We start from the raw sequence: 16,854 nt of genomic DNA, 5'->3' as shown, positions 1-16,854 counted from the left end.
TTATCTATGTTGTATTTTCCCTTGTTCTAAAAGTAATTTAAAAAAAAAACCTGGCGTGGCCTTCTCACCAGTTAGAAGAACTGGAACAAGAGCCCTGCTGACCGAAGTCCTCCCATTCCGCACCGAGCAAGGCAGCGGCGCCGTTCCTCCCTACTCACCAGCGAACACGTCGCAGGACGACCTTGAGTTGGGGTATATGTAGGAGCAGGGAGGCAACCTCCTCGCCCTGCTCAGTTCTCAGCCTGTTGAGATTGCTGGCAGAGCAGCCAAGTAGCCAGGTGTTAACCTCACACGGGAGCTCTTTTTTTCCAGTCATAAACACAAAAAGGCCCAAAAGACCCATTATGTTTATTTTCAGGGATCCTACTTGAAATAGTCATAGGGCAATTTTTGTTCACTACCAATTGAGACCATTTAATAGAGGATATCCTCAGTTCTAAGGCTCACAAGGCAGGGACTGATTTTTTTCTTTTTTTTTTTTTTCCCCTTCTATTTAGAGACCTGCAGTAATGCTTTACTAGATGAGAAGAAATTATCTTTATTTATTAGTCTAGAGGTGGGAGGTTAATAAGTCTGAGAACTTTACAAATAGGGCTGATTGTGATTTACTGGACTTTCAACAACTGCAAAATAACTAATGGCACAGATGAGCCCCATAAACTCTGAAAAGAGCAGGTTAAGTTTTATCTCAACCCTTTTTTTAACTGCTGTACAATCAGCTTTTAATGAGAAGGTCTGCCCCAGCTGTTTACAAAGCTCACATGAGTTAAGGCCCAGGCAAAGAGTAGACAATGACTGACACTTTAAAAAAAAATAAATACAAAATCCCTTGCAGTACTTCCCTTCCACAGATGATTCCAAATAAGGAGCAATATAGTCTTCAAAAAATTTGCACAGAGACCCTCTAGGCTCAGGGGAACATTGTATATACATAAAACCAGCCTTCATCTGCAAGCTGCTGATTGTCTCTCCGAACTCCTCCAGATTTATTCCATTTCCCTCCTTTCAGCCTCAAGAGTTTTGAGGCCTGGACCAGCGTAGCAATTCCTACTGTTTGTGTTCATCTAAATCCCCCCTAACACTTTAGATGTTAGATGACATAGCTGGCTCGTGAACAATTTCTTATCCAAATTATCAAAAGGTTTACCAGGTATTTGCATATTTTTAAGCTCAATTCATTTCAAGAAATTTCTACAGCAAGTTTCAGCCTAGAGCAACATTGTGTGTGTTATATATCAGGAAATATAAACTGAGGAGAGACTGTCAAATACAATTCCTAACAACTGTACGAACAGCACCACTAAAGTAAGCTGAGAAGGGAAAGCCAAACAAGAGGGTTTTGTAATATATCAGCAAAACATACAAGCCTGTAAGACAACAGCTGCAACCACTCTAGCAAGATGTACACAATCAGAATGAAACGACGCAGCTAAATTTTCAGAGTGAAATTGATACAGCAGTTTCAGCAGGAATTTTTTTTTTTTTTTATGAAAAAAAAAAGTGCATGGCAATGCACAATGAAGAGTTGAAAGTACAGCAGGGAGTGCTGTGTGAACTACAGATACCTTACTCTGCTCACCTACTATTTCTAGGATTCTACAATTTCATGCACAGGTAAATTCATCCAGTAACTATGTTTAGGGAAGCACAGAGTTATCATTGTTTAAGAAACCATTAACTACAAGTGCTAATTGAAGTTATTGGAATCGCCATTCATCTAGCACTAATGCTATCCAAAATAACCCTCAACCTGTTCCATCAGGCATCTTTGAACATCATGGTGTTCTGGAGCAGAGGAAGGTCATGTAGCCACCAGGTCCCTTCTGGAGCTGTTTCTTCCATTTCTTACAGCTTGTTCCCCAGACCAAGTGGTTGGGTTTGTGTGTTAACTCTAGCTCACTTCTCTCGCTATTCGTTTGGTAAGAAACTTTAAAAGAAACTTGGTTTTCAACAAGACAAGCTTCCCTTCTGCTGAACGCTGCAGGTTCCTCTCCCCTCTTTGGATTTTATGCCGGTGCATTTCCATTATTTGAGTTACATACGCACCAAGATTTGTACAATTACAGGCACAGTAAGGGAGGTGAATGAAGGCGGGAGTTTCCAACACAGCTCAGTTTTCTAAGAGCTAGCTAACCTCACGAAAGGTCGACCTCCTGTTTATCATTTCTCTGCTCTATCCCCAGCCACAGGACCCCTTTGTTTTTCACCGCACAAGCACTGGTGCCCTTCTGACTTCATGAGCTGCCTCAGGCAGCAAATCCCTTTGGGGGAGGGAATAAATATGACCACTGAGTTACCCCTTTCAGCAGCAGACATGCTACATCTGCTCAGCTATATTGTAAAAGAACAGTTTGAGTGTAACAGTTTGAGCTTGCAGTTTAAGAGAAAGAAGTTTTGTTTTGAAGGAGCCATGTGCACGATCTGCTTTCCCTTTACTGGAGAACTGCCAAAGAGCTCTGGCCTTCAAGCATCAAGGACAAACGTCAGTGCCGTCCCTCAGAGGCGCAGCACACAACTGACATTGCTGCAGGAGGATAACTACAGTTCCTTAAACTACATCGTGCCACCTAAACCCTGGGTTACTCTGGAGCCTCCAGAGGCTACAGGATATTAGACTGGACACTTCTGGGGCTGTATGACAGCGACAGAAATTTCCCTGGGCTGACTCGTGTGCTGTCACCCTGCCCCAGCTTACCCTTGACACAGAAGAGGCCTCTCACAGCACTTACTATCTGCATTTGGGCTGGAATAATGTTTTCCACAGAGAGCCTTTACACTGTTCTGCTCCTTGGCGGTAAAACCAGAGCAGAAAGTGAAAATATGACCCTACTTGTTTTTTTGGTTTGGCAAGCATCAGGGAGGTCCTCCTTTTGCATCCCTTACTGTACAAAGATAAAATGGGACCAAAAAAACTGCTCAAGGGACTGGAAGTGTCGTTTTGGGAAGAGCTGGCAGCAAACTGAGCCTGCAGTGCCACCGAAAGGGGCAGCCCTGCTCTCCTGGCCACCTCCGGGGCTGGCACCAGCCCCTTGCTGCCCAGGCTCTTAATTTCCGATCGGATAATGAGGCTAATGGCAGACCTAGAGAGATGTCAAGCATGCACAACCGGGACACGAAGCACAAGGTGCCTGTCCCTTTTGGTATTGCACAGCCTTAAGCCTCTCATTAACTCCGTATTGTTAGCTAAAATAAAACAGAAGTGTTCCAGTCCTATGGTATCCCTCACACATCTCCTTCCAAGCCTCTTACAAACTCTTCCAGAACATTACCTCACCTACGAAATCACATGTATTTCTTACCTTTAAGGCACTTCCAAAACGTCCACACCATCACGCTCCTCTCCTTTGCCTCTTACCTCGATTTCTATTTATAGGCTTCTCCGCATCAATTATCAGCGCGGCATCCCAAATTCGCCGACTTAACCCCGGTGCACCTTCCGACCCGACAAATTTTGCCTCGCCACCTCCCTTCGAGGTTCCTGCGACGGCCCGGGCACCGAGCTCGGGGGTCCCGCCGGGACCGGGGTCCCCTCACAGAGCCGAGCCCCGGGGGCGGTCGGGCGAACCCCCGCCCTGTGTCGCCAAGCCCCGGACGGCGACAAAAGCCGCTCGTTCAGCAGCCCCCAGCCCCGCCCGGCCCCGCAGGGAGCTGAGGGGAGGCTGGAGCACGGCCCTCGCCCCGCTCCTCGCACCTTAGGGCGGCCGCAGCCCCGGGAGGAGCGAGGTCCCCCCCTCACCCCAGCCGCTCACCTGGAGGAAGAGGACGGGAGCGCGGCTCGCGCGCCCCCCGGGAAGGGAAAGGGCCGGGGAGGGAGGAGGAGAGGGAAGCCCGGCGCCAACTCGGCCCTGCAGACGGCGGGGCGAACGCGGCTCCTCCACCAAGTTTCCGGGCGGGGATGAAAGTCGAAACCTACGTGAGAGGAGGAGGCAACGCAGCCGCCCAGGTGTCTCCCGCCCGGCACGGTTCAGCCCGGCACGGCCCGCCCTTGGCCGCCGCCGTGCTCCCCTCCTCCCGCCGGGCCGGGTAGAGCCGAGCCGGGCCGAGCCGGGCCGCCCACCCCGCCGGCAGCCCTGCCCCTGCCCCTGCCGCTCCCGCCCCGTGGAGGGCGCCGTGGCGTCGTGGGCACCATTTTGTGTGCCGCCCCCTCAGGGCTTCGCCGATCTCACATCCTCTCCTCAGCCGCCCCAGTCCCCTTCGTGGGGGACGGGTGCTGGGGGCTCACCTGCGAAAAAAATACGAAGTTTTCCTCAGCAGGACACCCTGTGGGGAGCGGTCCCGCTCCCTGGGCAGAGGGGTGTGTTTGGGGGTATCCCCGGGGGCTCCCTGAGGTGATTCTGCTCTGGTGCTGCTCCCGCTACGGGGGTGTCGGTTCTCCCTCCGGCCTCTGCCTTACCCCAAACCCCTGTAAAATGGAAGATGGGATAACCTGGTGGGTCTGAGGCTGTTGGGAGAGCAGGGAATAAATTACAGTTCAGCCAGTGACACGGCTGGCAGGAAAAAAAAAAAAACAGAACGGGGGGGAGGGGGGGACTGTTCCTGAAATTTACATTTTGCCTTCTGGCAGAAATACTACCCATCTGAAAGTATTTGGCTTGTTCTTCATCTGTTAGGAAGGCAAATTGTGAGAGCCCCTGTCAGCCCCAGTGAGCCAAGTGCCCACCGCCAGCTGTGGGGCCATGGGGTACCTGCTGCTGCTGTGCAGTGATAGCAGATGACAGAGTGCTAATTGCTGTGCTGTTTCTATAAACTGTAAATATCGCCACCTTCCCGTGTTCAGATGTGGGCATTTCACTGTAATTTACGTGCTTCGAACTAGCAAAACACTGAACCAGGAGGGATCCAAAAGGTGTCAGATTACATTGGCCCAGCACCATGTCCGAGCTAGTAACTCCTCCAAAAGGGAGAGAAGTTGCTGGCCATGTCCTGTGCCTTTCCCTGTGCCAGAACATATTCAGGTCCCCATAGAGAACTAGAATCCTTTCAGGCAAGTAATAATAATAATAACTGTAATATCTTATGGGTTATCATTTCTTTCAGCCTTGGAAATACTCATATTGCATATGAGAGGGCAGTGCAGTGACATAACAAAGAAGACTGCTTAAACAAGCAGTTCAGTGAATAATAATAATAAAAACAGAACATCAAACCATAGTTTTAGAGGATTTATTAGCAATGCAGTCTTTGCATATTAATGTATGTAATGTGCAGTGCAGGTAGAACTAGCACACACCTGTCTCCATGTTGTCATTAGGCCTGTCCCATAGTTGCTGAAGTAGACGTGAATAAAAAGAGGAGTGAGTGCTTTTGAGGCCTTGAAAACACCTCCTCTGTTTCAGCAGGCACTAGTAGTTTGCTGTTCAGGTAAGACTATTGGAATGATGTTCGTCCAGAGAGAAGAGTTAGCTTTTAATCTTAGGCATGGGCCAATCTGGCTCAGTTTCTTAATCCTGCATTAAATTTTCTGTATTATTTTTTTCTGTATTATTTTTTGTTTAGCCTAGAGAAGAGGAGATTGAGAGGGGATCTTATCAACCTCTATAAATACCTGAGAGGACCATGTTATGTGTATGGGGCCAAACTTTCTCAGTGGTGGCCAGTGACAGGACCAGGGGTAATGGGTATAAGTTGAACCACAGGAGGTTTAATCGCCATATGAGGAAGAACTTTACAATCTGGGTGGCAGAGCACAGGCACAGGCTGCCCAGAGAGGTTGTGGGGTCTCCTTCTTGGGAGATGTTCAAAACCTACCTGGATGTGATCCTGTCGAACATGCTTTCGGTGACCGTGCTTGAGCAGAGGCTTGGACTAGATGGACTCTGGAGGTCCCTTCCAACCTCAAGCATTCTGTGAGATTCTTTACAGCATAGAAAATCTGTTTCCTGTTTTTGTATATCCAAGTCATCAATGGAGGAGCTGTGAGCCATGTTAGCTTATGAGAGGATACTTGTTTTGCAAAGGTGAGCCCATAGTAGATGCACCATATTTACTAAAAATGTAACAAGGCCCTTTATTTATTTATTTATTTTATTATTTAGGTTGGGAATCCAGTGGAGCCAAGGTACCCCAGCAAGGTGTCCTCTTTCCATGAGACCCATCTTACCATGGGATGCAGACTGAAAGGTATTTTTTGTAGGGGTTTGACTGAGAATTGTGATCTAAATTAGCAAAGACTCTGGTTCAGCTACATTAATTGTTTGTTAGGATTTTTTCTGAAGCACTGAGCCAGACATGGCTAGGAAGGATGGGAGGTGTTATATCCTCAGACCATTCTGAATAAAAAATATTCTGGCAGTGTAGTGTCTGACTGCACTGAGACTGTGCAATTAAGCTCCTGGTTAGGGAGGGAACAGCAGCCAGCGGCAGGCTGGAGCTGTGTAACTGCTGGGGGTGCATTGCCAGCTCACTCTGGAGCACCAGAGCCTGGTGTAGGGGCATAGGACTGTGCCTGCATGTCTGCCAGCCTCTCAGAGCCTGTATTCATTAAGCCAGGACTCATCTGTATTGAATGCTGGCTCGCATGCAAACAGGCAAATGCTTAAGCTGTGCTCTGTGGGGCAGAGATTTAAGCCTTAGTGCAGAACCAGTCTCTCCTTCATGCAGCCTACAGCTCGGTTGGTGAGGACAGGAAATGTGTGGGTGAGCTTGGGGTATTGGGAAGGCAAACCCCAGGGAAATTTCAAATGGGTGCAAGCCTTTAAAATTAGGAGCTCTGTCTAGTTAGCACTCGCTGGAGATTTTTATCACGTCTGATGACCTGTTTTTCTGAGTGGACAATGTGCCCACATATAATTAAGATATGGTGAAAGTTTATTGTATAAGTGTGCTGGAATTTTGGTTTGGCTTTGCAATAAAGGAATCACTGAGTCATGGTTACTAAATAGACTCATGGAGGATACAGGTCTCTGCTGCAGAGCTAACACAAATGTAAGGAACTGAAATTAATTTCTTCCCTAGTCCAGGCAAAAGCAGCCACGCTGTAAATAATGCTGTGGCTTGATGACATGAAGTCTTTGCAGTATTACTGGTTCCTAGCAGCTCCTTGTTCCTACCCTTGCAATGCAGCATACCATCCCTTAGTTGCGTCTGCAGCTTTTTGTGTGGCTGAACCATGAACCAGATCAAAACACTCATCCATCTGAACAATAATCCAGGTGAAAATATTTAAATATATTTTAAGTTATATAAACATATTTAAAATATATTCATGTTTGGTTTTTTAAGCCAGATAGATCAGTTCTCCAGTCATCTAATTTATAACTTTGAGGTTATGGATGAATTTTATTCTTCTCTACTGGTACAGAGGCAAGCAATAGTGGAGCAAAGTGGCTAAATATGAAACTGATCATAGTGAAGAAGGATTTGTACCTCAAACCACAGCTGAATATTCAGACTGCAAAGCATAAATTGATTGCTTTACTGGATTGTTGTGCTAGCAGTTAATGTGTTGTGTGACTTTGAATAGCAGCTCATACTGTTTCAGATGTAAACAGTTTGCATTAAAAACATCTCAATGATTGGGAGAGAAATAGTTTCTCTGGGAACACTCAAATTATAACTTAGGTTACCCTTACATTGAAGAGAAGGTCGATGTGCTGTCTCTTTCCTGGCATCTCTTGCAAACCCCACGGTTCATCTCTACTCTCTAGTGCTGTTGGTTTTAAAATACCAAAGTCATTCTGGGAAACTTGAGGGCTTTTTTTTATTAGCAGTTCAGTTAATTTACTTGTGAATTTTTTGATAACTGAGAAGACTCCCTGTGAAAAAATACAGCAGTCTCAGTTCCAGCTTTCATCTGCTCTGACTGCTGATAATTCCCTGCCTGTGATGGCATAATTGGTACAGTAACCACTGTGATGCTGTCCATGTTCAGGAAGGTGATGTACCTGTGCAATGCATACATCAGGGTTGAAATGATACCTTCTGATGAACAGAACTACATATACTCTGTAAACATGCAAGTATATTTAGTTAGTATTATTTTTTTTATTTCATGTCAAGATCTAGAAAGCATTTCTTGTCAAGGCTGAAAATGAAGACAGAAAATCCATATGCAAATAACAGGAAAAGTAGCAGTAGGAAAATTGAATGGAGAAGCAAAATCCTATCATGCAGAGGTTTAAAGGTTAGTTTAATCCCATTACAGTTGCATAAAGCTTGGTATCTTGTGTGTTTCTATTGTCCTCTTGTGGGAAGGTACAAAGAATAAATGACTGCACAGGATTAATTTGAGACCCAACTTTGATGTTTCATCACAAGCAAACCTAAATTCCCAACCCACACACAAGAATGTAAACACAATTTAAAAAAAAAAAAAAAAAACACATCCCACAAACAAGGAGAGAGAATCATCCCAGGAATTTATGATTAAAAGGCATGGAATCTCCCTTTTGTGGAAAGCAGACCAAGAGAGGTATGCATGCAAGAAGGCATGGTGGATTCTGGAAAATCCAAGGTGCTGAACATATTGCTTGCATTCATCCCCCAGATTCTATAGTACCTTAGTTCCTTTTGCTCTGCTTTATTTGTTTTCTGCAAACTATCCTTACATATGCATTGTACATGCCCAGGTAGTAGTTAGTGTCCCATTATTTGAACTCTGCAAGTGGAACAAGTAGAGTACTAAGAAATGTAGCATAAATATCTTGCATTTGTTATCACTAAAGTAGGGCTATTTTATATTATCGTCTTTCTTTGTGGAGTTTTATTAACAGTGGCTAGTTATTAACAATGTCAGGTTGCTTTATCTGATGATTCTGTAAAATGTTTTTACTAAAAGTAAGCAGATTGATTCCTTGCTTATAGAAAAGTGTCTGTTGGCAGATATAAAGAGGACGTCTGGCTTTTCTTAGGACAGGAGTAGCCCAGCTAGCTTTTAACAGTGGAACAGCTAATATAACACATGCACTAGGTACATGAAACAAATAGCTTTCCTAATTTGCTGTTCTGAATAATGTTGATGACTATTTCATAATCTTTAAAGAATATTGTTGAAACGTTGCGTCTGCTTTTTAACCAACATATTTTTTTTCATCACAATGCTTCTCTTGCAACATTTTAAATAATACTTCAGAAACATAGCTTTTATCAAGAAAGATACTGTAGCAACAAGTAAAATAGCATTTCATTACGCCAATTTTCAGGTCCCACTGAATTTTCCATTATTACTTCACACGACTGATTTGATATTTTGTAGTGCTGAGACCCCTGTCTTGACTCCCTTGTCTTATTAACTTCTTGGAAAGGGTAAAAAGAGATAAGGTACCATCAAGCTTCTAGCAATTATTTTTGTAAAGCAAGTATGGTGCTCAATTTTCTTCATAGCCCCTAATTTCGACACTGTTCTTTTAAAACTGATAACAAATACTAATTAGACTTGCTCCAATTCAAGAACATTATCTGTATAACTGCTTGCCTGGGAGGTACTGCTGCTCTCTGATATAGTATTGGTATTAACTAAAAAATGTGTTTCTGTCAAATTTAGAATTTGACCTCTAACCACTTTTGTTCTGTTAACTGTTTAAAAACAAACACTGACTTTCTGCTGTCTGTGTTTATGAACGCTGTTTGCTGCTTGGACAGTTGGGTCAGAGGAAAAGGCTGTGTATGTCAAGGGGTATTATCCTGTCCACTAACAGGAAACTCTTCCCCTCCAAGTCCCAGGCGAGGCCGTGGCAGCTTGCTGCGGTTTTCCTGCAGGAGCAGGAGTTGCAGGAAGTCTGCAGCACCGCACCTAAGTGCGTGCAAATCCCCTGCCACGGTAGTTTGGTAGCAGCAGGAATGAGAGTGTCTGACTTGAGGAGTATGGAGCATAGAGTGATATTTTGGGAACATGTTCGGGTCTTGCTCTTTAATTATTTCCAGATAATAGAGCATCTTTATTTCTCCAGAGTAAGTGTGAAATAATCTGAGATAGGAGTTCTGGGAATTTTAATCACAATTCATTTTGAATTCTCTGCTAGTGGGTGTGCTCTGGATAACCACAGCACCAGTCCTCTTCCCATCCTGCAAGGTTATTTCTAGGACAGAGACTGTTTGTGTTCTGCTTGGCCGTGCAGTGTTCTCTGCTAGGAAGGCATCTACATGTGGAAAACCAAACCAGAGATCCCCTTGGTTCATGCCTCAACAATATATTTTGGGAGCAATACCTCAAAGTGTTTTGTAGCCTATTTTTGATGGTATTTCATACAGCTGTACAGATGCAGCCTGCACCTGGATTCAAGAAATTACTGCAAGTCCTACATGTGAAATTAGGCATCATCGGTGGGACAGTGTACTTTGGTACTTTAATAGCTATGCAAAGTATGTTAAGGAATAAAAATTATGGACCTAAACCCCATGAAAACTGGCAGGTTACATTCATCAGTTTGCTATCAACAGCTTACTGCAAACACAGCAAAAGCGATTTAAAGATTTATGTAGGAGATAACTCCATAGCAATTCCTCCATCACTGCCTGACTTGCACCCACTTCTGGAATGGAAGAGGAGACTCGGTGCCCTCTGTTTAACAGAAGATAGCACCATCCTTCAGGAGAGCAGAGAGGCATCTTAACATCCGGGTGTTAGACGCACAAAATTTACTGAGACACCTTGGAATTTGTTTTCTCCCTGGAGCTTTCGGTTAGCAAAATTGCCCCCAGAATACCTTTGATATTTACAGCAATCAGTTTTTAATAACAACAATATACACCTGAAAGGCTTGAAAAGAAGAATGTGGGATGGCTACAAGTCTCATCAAGATCTAACACAGATCTAAACCCATACTAGTTAAACAAACTTGTTCTTCAAAACTCTGTTCAGGCAGTGTGACATATTTCTAACAAGATTGTTCTGACTACACCACGAAAAAGCCATGTCCTGGGGAAAAACAAGATACATCCAAAAGTAATTGGTATGTGCTGCAGCTGTAGCTCTGTTTCTAGAAAAGCAGCTAAATATAAACATTCCTAACTGAATGGGTGGGAAGCCAAGACTGCCTTGCAGCAAAGATACCCACTTATAATAGGATTACCTATTAACAAAACAATCCACAAAAAATCATTTCGCCACAGCGCCTAGAAGGAGATCAAAGAAATAAGCAACATAGCCACTTAAAGTACGATTATACCATTAAATGGACTTTTCAGAAAATGCCCTTGTGGCAGCTGGTGCGAGTTCTCTCTCTCACTCCTAGACCAAGATATTCCATATACAAATCATGAGGTTACATTTTTTTAGCTGAAAGTTAGGGACTCTACAGGCTCTCCCAGGGGACCTGCAACTTCAGCTATTTTTTACTGCTCCTTGCAGGGCCGCTGGAGATAACGTGAGAGGAAAGCTCGTGGTCAGCACATACAACTTCAGGGGTTGTGTCCAAGATGCTAGCTTAGAAAGGATACTGCAAACCTGACTACAGATTTTCCCATAATCTTTGCACTTGTAGATCGCTTTACATTTCCATTGCAGAGTTTGCTTTAAAGTATTCTGATGATAACACAGCTGGGAAAAATAGTACGAACCTTTCCTAGGAATACTTTAATTTTTAAAACAGTTCCATCACAACCTGGTGCTGTTACCAGGATGGTTTTTAACAGACCAAGTTGTCAAGTCCCACGTGCTTCTATAGCATGCACTTCCAGGTTCTTTTCTCGAGAAATGTAATTCTGCAGGATTGCTACCTTAAATTCTGCACGAGATGCCTTGAATTTCCTGAGTTTTTGCATGTTCTTTTAGGTCACCAAGATTTTGAACCATCTGGCTGTTTCTTTAAGTCCTGATGCAGAATTATGAAGACAGGAATATGGATTTACTACATGAGTTTCTTGATGATAATTACAAATCTTTGCAGAGTGATGGATGTCCTCTGTTGTGCTCTCCTATTAAGCTGAATTCTCATGTGGGAGATGATGGTAAGTTCAGAAAAAATACGGTCTCTTCACTTTGACGTGGAATATTCTAATGCTAATTCTCTTCCAGCCTTTTGAGTGTGCTGTCCCTGAACACTCAAGTCATCACTTGCAGAAACCAACTCTTGTATTTCTGTACTCGAGAATACTGACCAACATTTTAGAGGCTTATCTGATTACACAGTGTAGCAGCTCTGTGAGACCGTTCTGACCAGTTTTAGCAGCCTAGTTAGAGTTTAAGCTGTGCATGACTTAGGAAGAAGGACTTTGTTAAATACATTCCAGTGTTGAGGTAACATAAGAAAACACGTCTTCGATAGATTGAGAGCAAAAAAGCTACGAAGTCAGTTGAGCTTGCTGGGCTCAAGTTATTAAGATTCTTTATTCTGAACATAATAAACAGTTTTGGGTAAGGCATGACTCTAGCTCAGTCATCTGTACTTGTAGGAGCTTTGAAATACTGAAAGGAGTAAAAATATTTTTACCTGAAGGGTGTAGGGATCTGACTTTGATATGAAGCAGTTACTTTAAGGAGTTTAATGTCTCTGTGACTGCTGTCAGATATTTTAAGTGGACCTTCACTGGAAAAACTTCCACTTGTATTTTGAGTACCATGTTCCTATGATGGACTTAATTCTGAAAGGAGGCTGTTCTATGCTAATTGATGCTATCAGTCCTTCTCTCCTGAATTAGGTAAATTAGTGCATACGGTAAGACAAATCTTGCTGCTTGTACTCAAGAAATACCTTTAATTGTTTTAATAAAAAACTTAAGAGGTACCGGGTAAAACTGAACACAGATCCATTATATAATATTCATTGAAGTAAATGCCTTGCACCCAAATTAAAACTGCTCTTTTGGTCTTAGTCTGTTTTAACATTCAGTTGTGTTTGAAGTCTGGAGACCTACTCTGAATTCATAACAAATGCAGTAGTCACACTGTTGGTTCTCCTTAGAGATGTATTTAAGAGCCAACTACTCTGGGAATATTGTGCAGTGTATATTCTAGTGTGTCTGCTGATGTGAAGGGAGTTGATATTAAATCTAATCAACTATCAAGACCCGGAATCAGCCCTTACTTCTAGTACTGTCCTTTTTACATTTTTTTTCAGAAGGAATAATAATCAAAGTAGATTAAAATACAAAAACAGACAAAAATAAAAATAAATAAATGCTGCATCCCTGCTTGAGTGAGGGACATCTAAATTACTTATCTGTGTACCAGGGGTTAGCTAGTTAAGAATTTCTTCAACTGTAGGACTGAAATATATCTTAGAAAATGAATTACCAGAAGAAATATTTTCAGCTGACAGCTCCGTCTCATGGGTATGGCAGCATGTTCTCTCCTGTGAATGAAGATGCTTTTCTTTCAGTTTTGCAGCTCATGACATCTTCAGATTTCTGGTCAAACTACGTTCCTCATCCCCATCTTCCATGAAAGCTCCCCTCTGCTGACGAGTTCGCTAGCAGGTTTGCCTTCTTTGCTCTGAATACTTGGTCCTTCTCCATTTTGTTTTACCTAATCACCAAAAAACAGTTTGTAGATGTTAATTTGCAGATTTGCCTCCTGGCAGTCCTCAAGGTTACAATTCACATTACAGATTTAGAAAGTGAGGCACACAGAGGTTTGGTCACTGTAGCATCACAAAGAACATCTGTGATGGAGGGTTAAATAGAACTCAAAGAGCTGCTTCTATTCTTATTTACATTGGCTTATGTATTTCTTTATTCTTTTGATAATTATGAAAATTGGTCTAGCAGTCGTATTGCTTTCTACAAAAAAAAAAAAAAAAAAAAAAAAAGGAAGGCTTCCTGAGTCATATAATCTCTGTTGGGAAGAAGAAAGCTTGTATGTGGAATTTTTTGAAGAGTTTGCCAGATAAGGCTCCAAGTCAAAGGCAGACATGTTGTATTTATCTCTGATATTACTCTAATTTGCAGTACAGGTGGTATATCAGCAGTTAATTTGGTGTTTAGGGTTCAAAGCAAGGTAAAAGACTACTCGGTACTCAGTAACTTTATATTATTAAATATTGGTTATGGAATTTCCCTTCCTAAAAGGTTATCTTGTAAAGCTATTGCAGGGAAACTGCTTTTTTTCTGGGGATTTGTGGCATCAGGATGTTGTTTCTGTTACCTTAGCATGGAGCAGCATGCATCTGACATGGTTTTCCTATCCAAAGTAAAAACAAAGAGGGTGGGGGGAGGAATCCTAGTAGTATTTTGGCTCCAGTAAGATAATAAAATAAAAAAGGGACAGATATATTAATTATCACTTTTTGTCTGTGCACAAAAAAAAATGCTGATACTAGTACGCTTCCTTGCTCTTCTTTCCAATACTGGATGTTCAAACAAGTTCTGCCACTCTTCACTCAGAATTTGCTGAGTTGTTCAATACAGCACTGCCTCTGCAATAGGATGTTCCCTGCTCGACTGAAACAGCACTGCAAGTAAGTCTGGGCAGCAGGTTAAGGGGCAGGTGAGATACCTGTCTTAATAAAACACCAAGCTAAGGAAAAAAAAAATCCTCAGTAGCTCCTAGCTCGTGTGGTCTGACTGTGAGACTGTGCAACTACTGGCTGCTTTCTGTGAGTTGGACTTGATGATCCTTATGGGTCCCTCCCAACCTGTGCATTCTGTGCTACAACATTAAGATTTCTCTAAATCTGGCAGCAAAAGTCCAAGTTGGTCTTCAAGATACAGATCATGCAATAGCTGAAGCACAAACTTTTCTCATTGCTCTCTGCTCTCAAGTTGCCTTGATAATAAAAATTGCCTTTGTAATTAAAAAAAATAAATAAATAACCTCAGTGATTAATTCCCCTCTTCTCCCAGGGAATGTCTGGCTTTTGACTGCTTCTAGACCAGTGCCCACCCTTGTGGCAGAAGTTAGTGTCCCATAGAGAATGAACTGGGAGCAAAACTCAGGTGTCATGGTACTGTCATCTCTTCTGCAAAGAGATCCTTTTTTTTTTCTCAATCAAGGCATACAAGTGTATGCATATGCATGTAAAATGTACTTTTATTCTATTTTTTTCCCATATGGAAAAAATATGTATTGTTATGAGAACATACACACTGATAATATTACTTACACGTCGAATTGTATTCACTTAGCTGCAACATTTAACTACCCAGGTATAACAGATGTTTATGATAGCTTCATCAAGGTAGCTGCTTTGTAATAGTTGCGACCTTCTGCTTTATCCTAGAAGACCAAGAGTTAAAGAACAGTTTTGTGTGGGTTTTTTTTGTTGTTGTTGTTTTTTTGTTTTTTTTTTTTTTTGTTTTGTTTTTGAAACGACCTATAAATCAATGTCTTTGGCAACATTTTCGAAGTTTAATTTATGTTCTTTTCTTGCTCCTAGTGAAGCTCTGTAGTTGCCGGAAGGTGGTGAGCAGCTCGGGGCATTCTTTCATTTCAGTACTTTGCTCACTCTCGAAGGTTGCTTGTGCTGTCCCTCCATTACAGTGCACACCCAAGCTGGGATGCTCAAAGTATGAGTACCCTCTGCTGGCATGTTTTTGTACTGGGCTCTGTCCTGCTGCTCTTCCATCTGGCTGTCTTAACGTGTAGTATGTTGCCCAGTTATCCTTGTCTCCATGTATTAATTTTGGTAATCTCTTTTAGTAACAGAATTTTGTCTTTACTTAAGGTATTTGCAAGGAGATGCTATTGTCTTGTGTCATTTCTCCTAATTAAAAAAAAAAAAAAAGTATTTCATGACATTAGTTCAAAAGTCTAGTGGTGTCTCACTGTGTTATGAAATATGCCATTCCAAATAAAATTAGAATAAAATTAGTGTTTCCACACGGAGAGAAGTTAGGGATAGATGTCCCTTCAGAGGCATTTTCATAGTTTAATAATTCTTACTATTCTACTTTATGAAACTTTATTTTCACTGTAGTGTGGTTTTACACCCGCATAGGTCACTGCAAGTCATTTCTTTCCCTGCTTGGTGTTTACATTCTTGACATAAGATATTGGCTGTTGGAGAATATTTAAGTGCTATATTTAAGTATATTATATCAGCATATTTAAGTGCTGATACACTCGATACCATGCATGTTACATGCAACGCTGAAGGTTTGCAGGGACTGCAAAACAACAGAGAGCCTTGAGCAAGAATTTGGCAACTGAAATGTAAGAGGGAGTAGGATAAGCATTGTTGTACTTTCTAGCAAGAAAGTAAATAGCAAAGGAGAATTGGTTTTCTGGGGAAGAGATTGGGAAGAAAAATTGTCACGGCCTCTGGGTAATAATTGGCTGCTACATCCAGGTCCTGTTTATTTGCTTTTAGCTGGAATTTGGAGGGGGTCCCTGGTACCCATGTCTTTTTGTGAGAGTAAGTCTTGAATACAATAGAAGAAAGCCAGCATGGATGGAAGAAAGGAGTAGCTGCAGATCAAGATGAGAAAACCCCTGCAGAGCAAGGGAAAAGGACATGGGGATTGTGCTACCTGCAGTTTGCACTGTATCTGGTTCTGACCATTCCCTATCCTAAACATCTATAGGAAAGAAAAGCCCAAGTTCCCTTTGGCCCCTAATTGTCCTGCTGTGTTTAACTCGCCTGCTGTCTAGGCATCTGTGGCACATAGGAACCAACTGTCTTCTCTGGGGCCTCTCACAGATGTTTTGTAGGCTGCTTTATAACTGGACAGCTGTTGTAAGTTCATGGAAACCCACATAAAACCACAACAGCTGCTTGTAAGGCTTCTTTAGAGGCAGTTGTCTAAAGCAAAACCTGATACTTCTGGCTTCTGTAGAACGTCAGACCCATCTAGAATGATAAAGCTATTACTGAGCCAGCAACACGTAAGAGATTCTGAAATACCACTTCAGGCTGTACAGAAAATAGAAAATTAATGTATTTATTTTCTGTGCATCTCAAATAGTCCTTTGGAGGTCTGAACCAAAGGCAAGAGCATGCTTGATGGGTGCCGGTCCTTCAGGACTCATTCCAAAGCTTC

The 16,854-nt window shown here is 42.5% G+C and overlaps 1 protein-coding gene across 3 annotated transcripts in view; it reads right to left on the bottom strand.

Annotated features, from left to right (window-relative positions):
* LOC310880777 (ligand of Numb protein X 2-like) overlaps positions 1 to 4,105 on the bottom strand; it is a 32,013-nt gene extending 27,908 nt beyond the window's left edge. The window contains exon 1 of one of the 3 annotated variants that reach the window (XM_083797102.1): positions 3,914 to 4,105. The gene's annotated coding sequence lies outside the window, so the exon portion shown is untranslated. Of the gene's footprint in view, positions 1 to 3,299; positions 3,671 to 3,749 lie in introns of those variants that run through there. The other 2 variants (XM_083797101.1, XM_083797103.1) reach the window with 2 other exon arrangements.
* Between the last annotated feature and the right edge of the window lie 12,749 nt (positions 4,106 to 16,854).

Source organism: Anser anser (genome assembly GCF_964211835.1).
Source record: "Anser anser genome assembly, chromosome: 13".
Classification (NCBI taxonomy): Eukaryota; Metazoa; Chordata; class Aves; order Anseriformes; family Anatidae; genus Anser; species Anser anser.
Note: the sequence above shows the minus strand (reverse complement) of the source record. Positions and strands in the feature narration are given on the sequence as shown.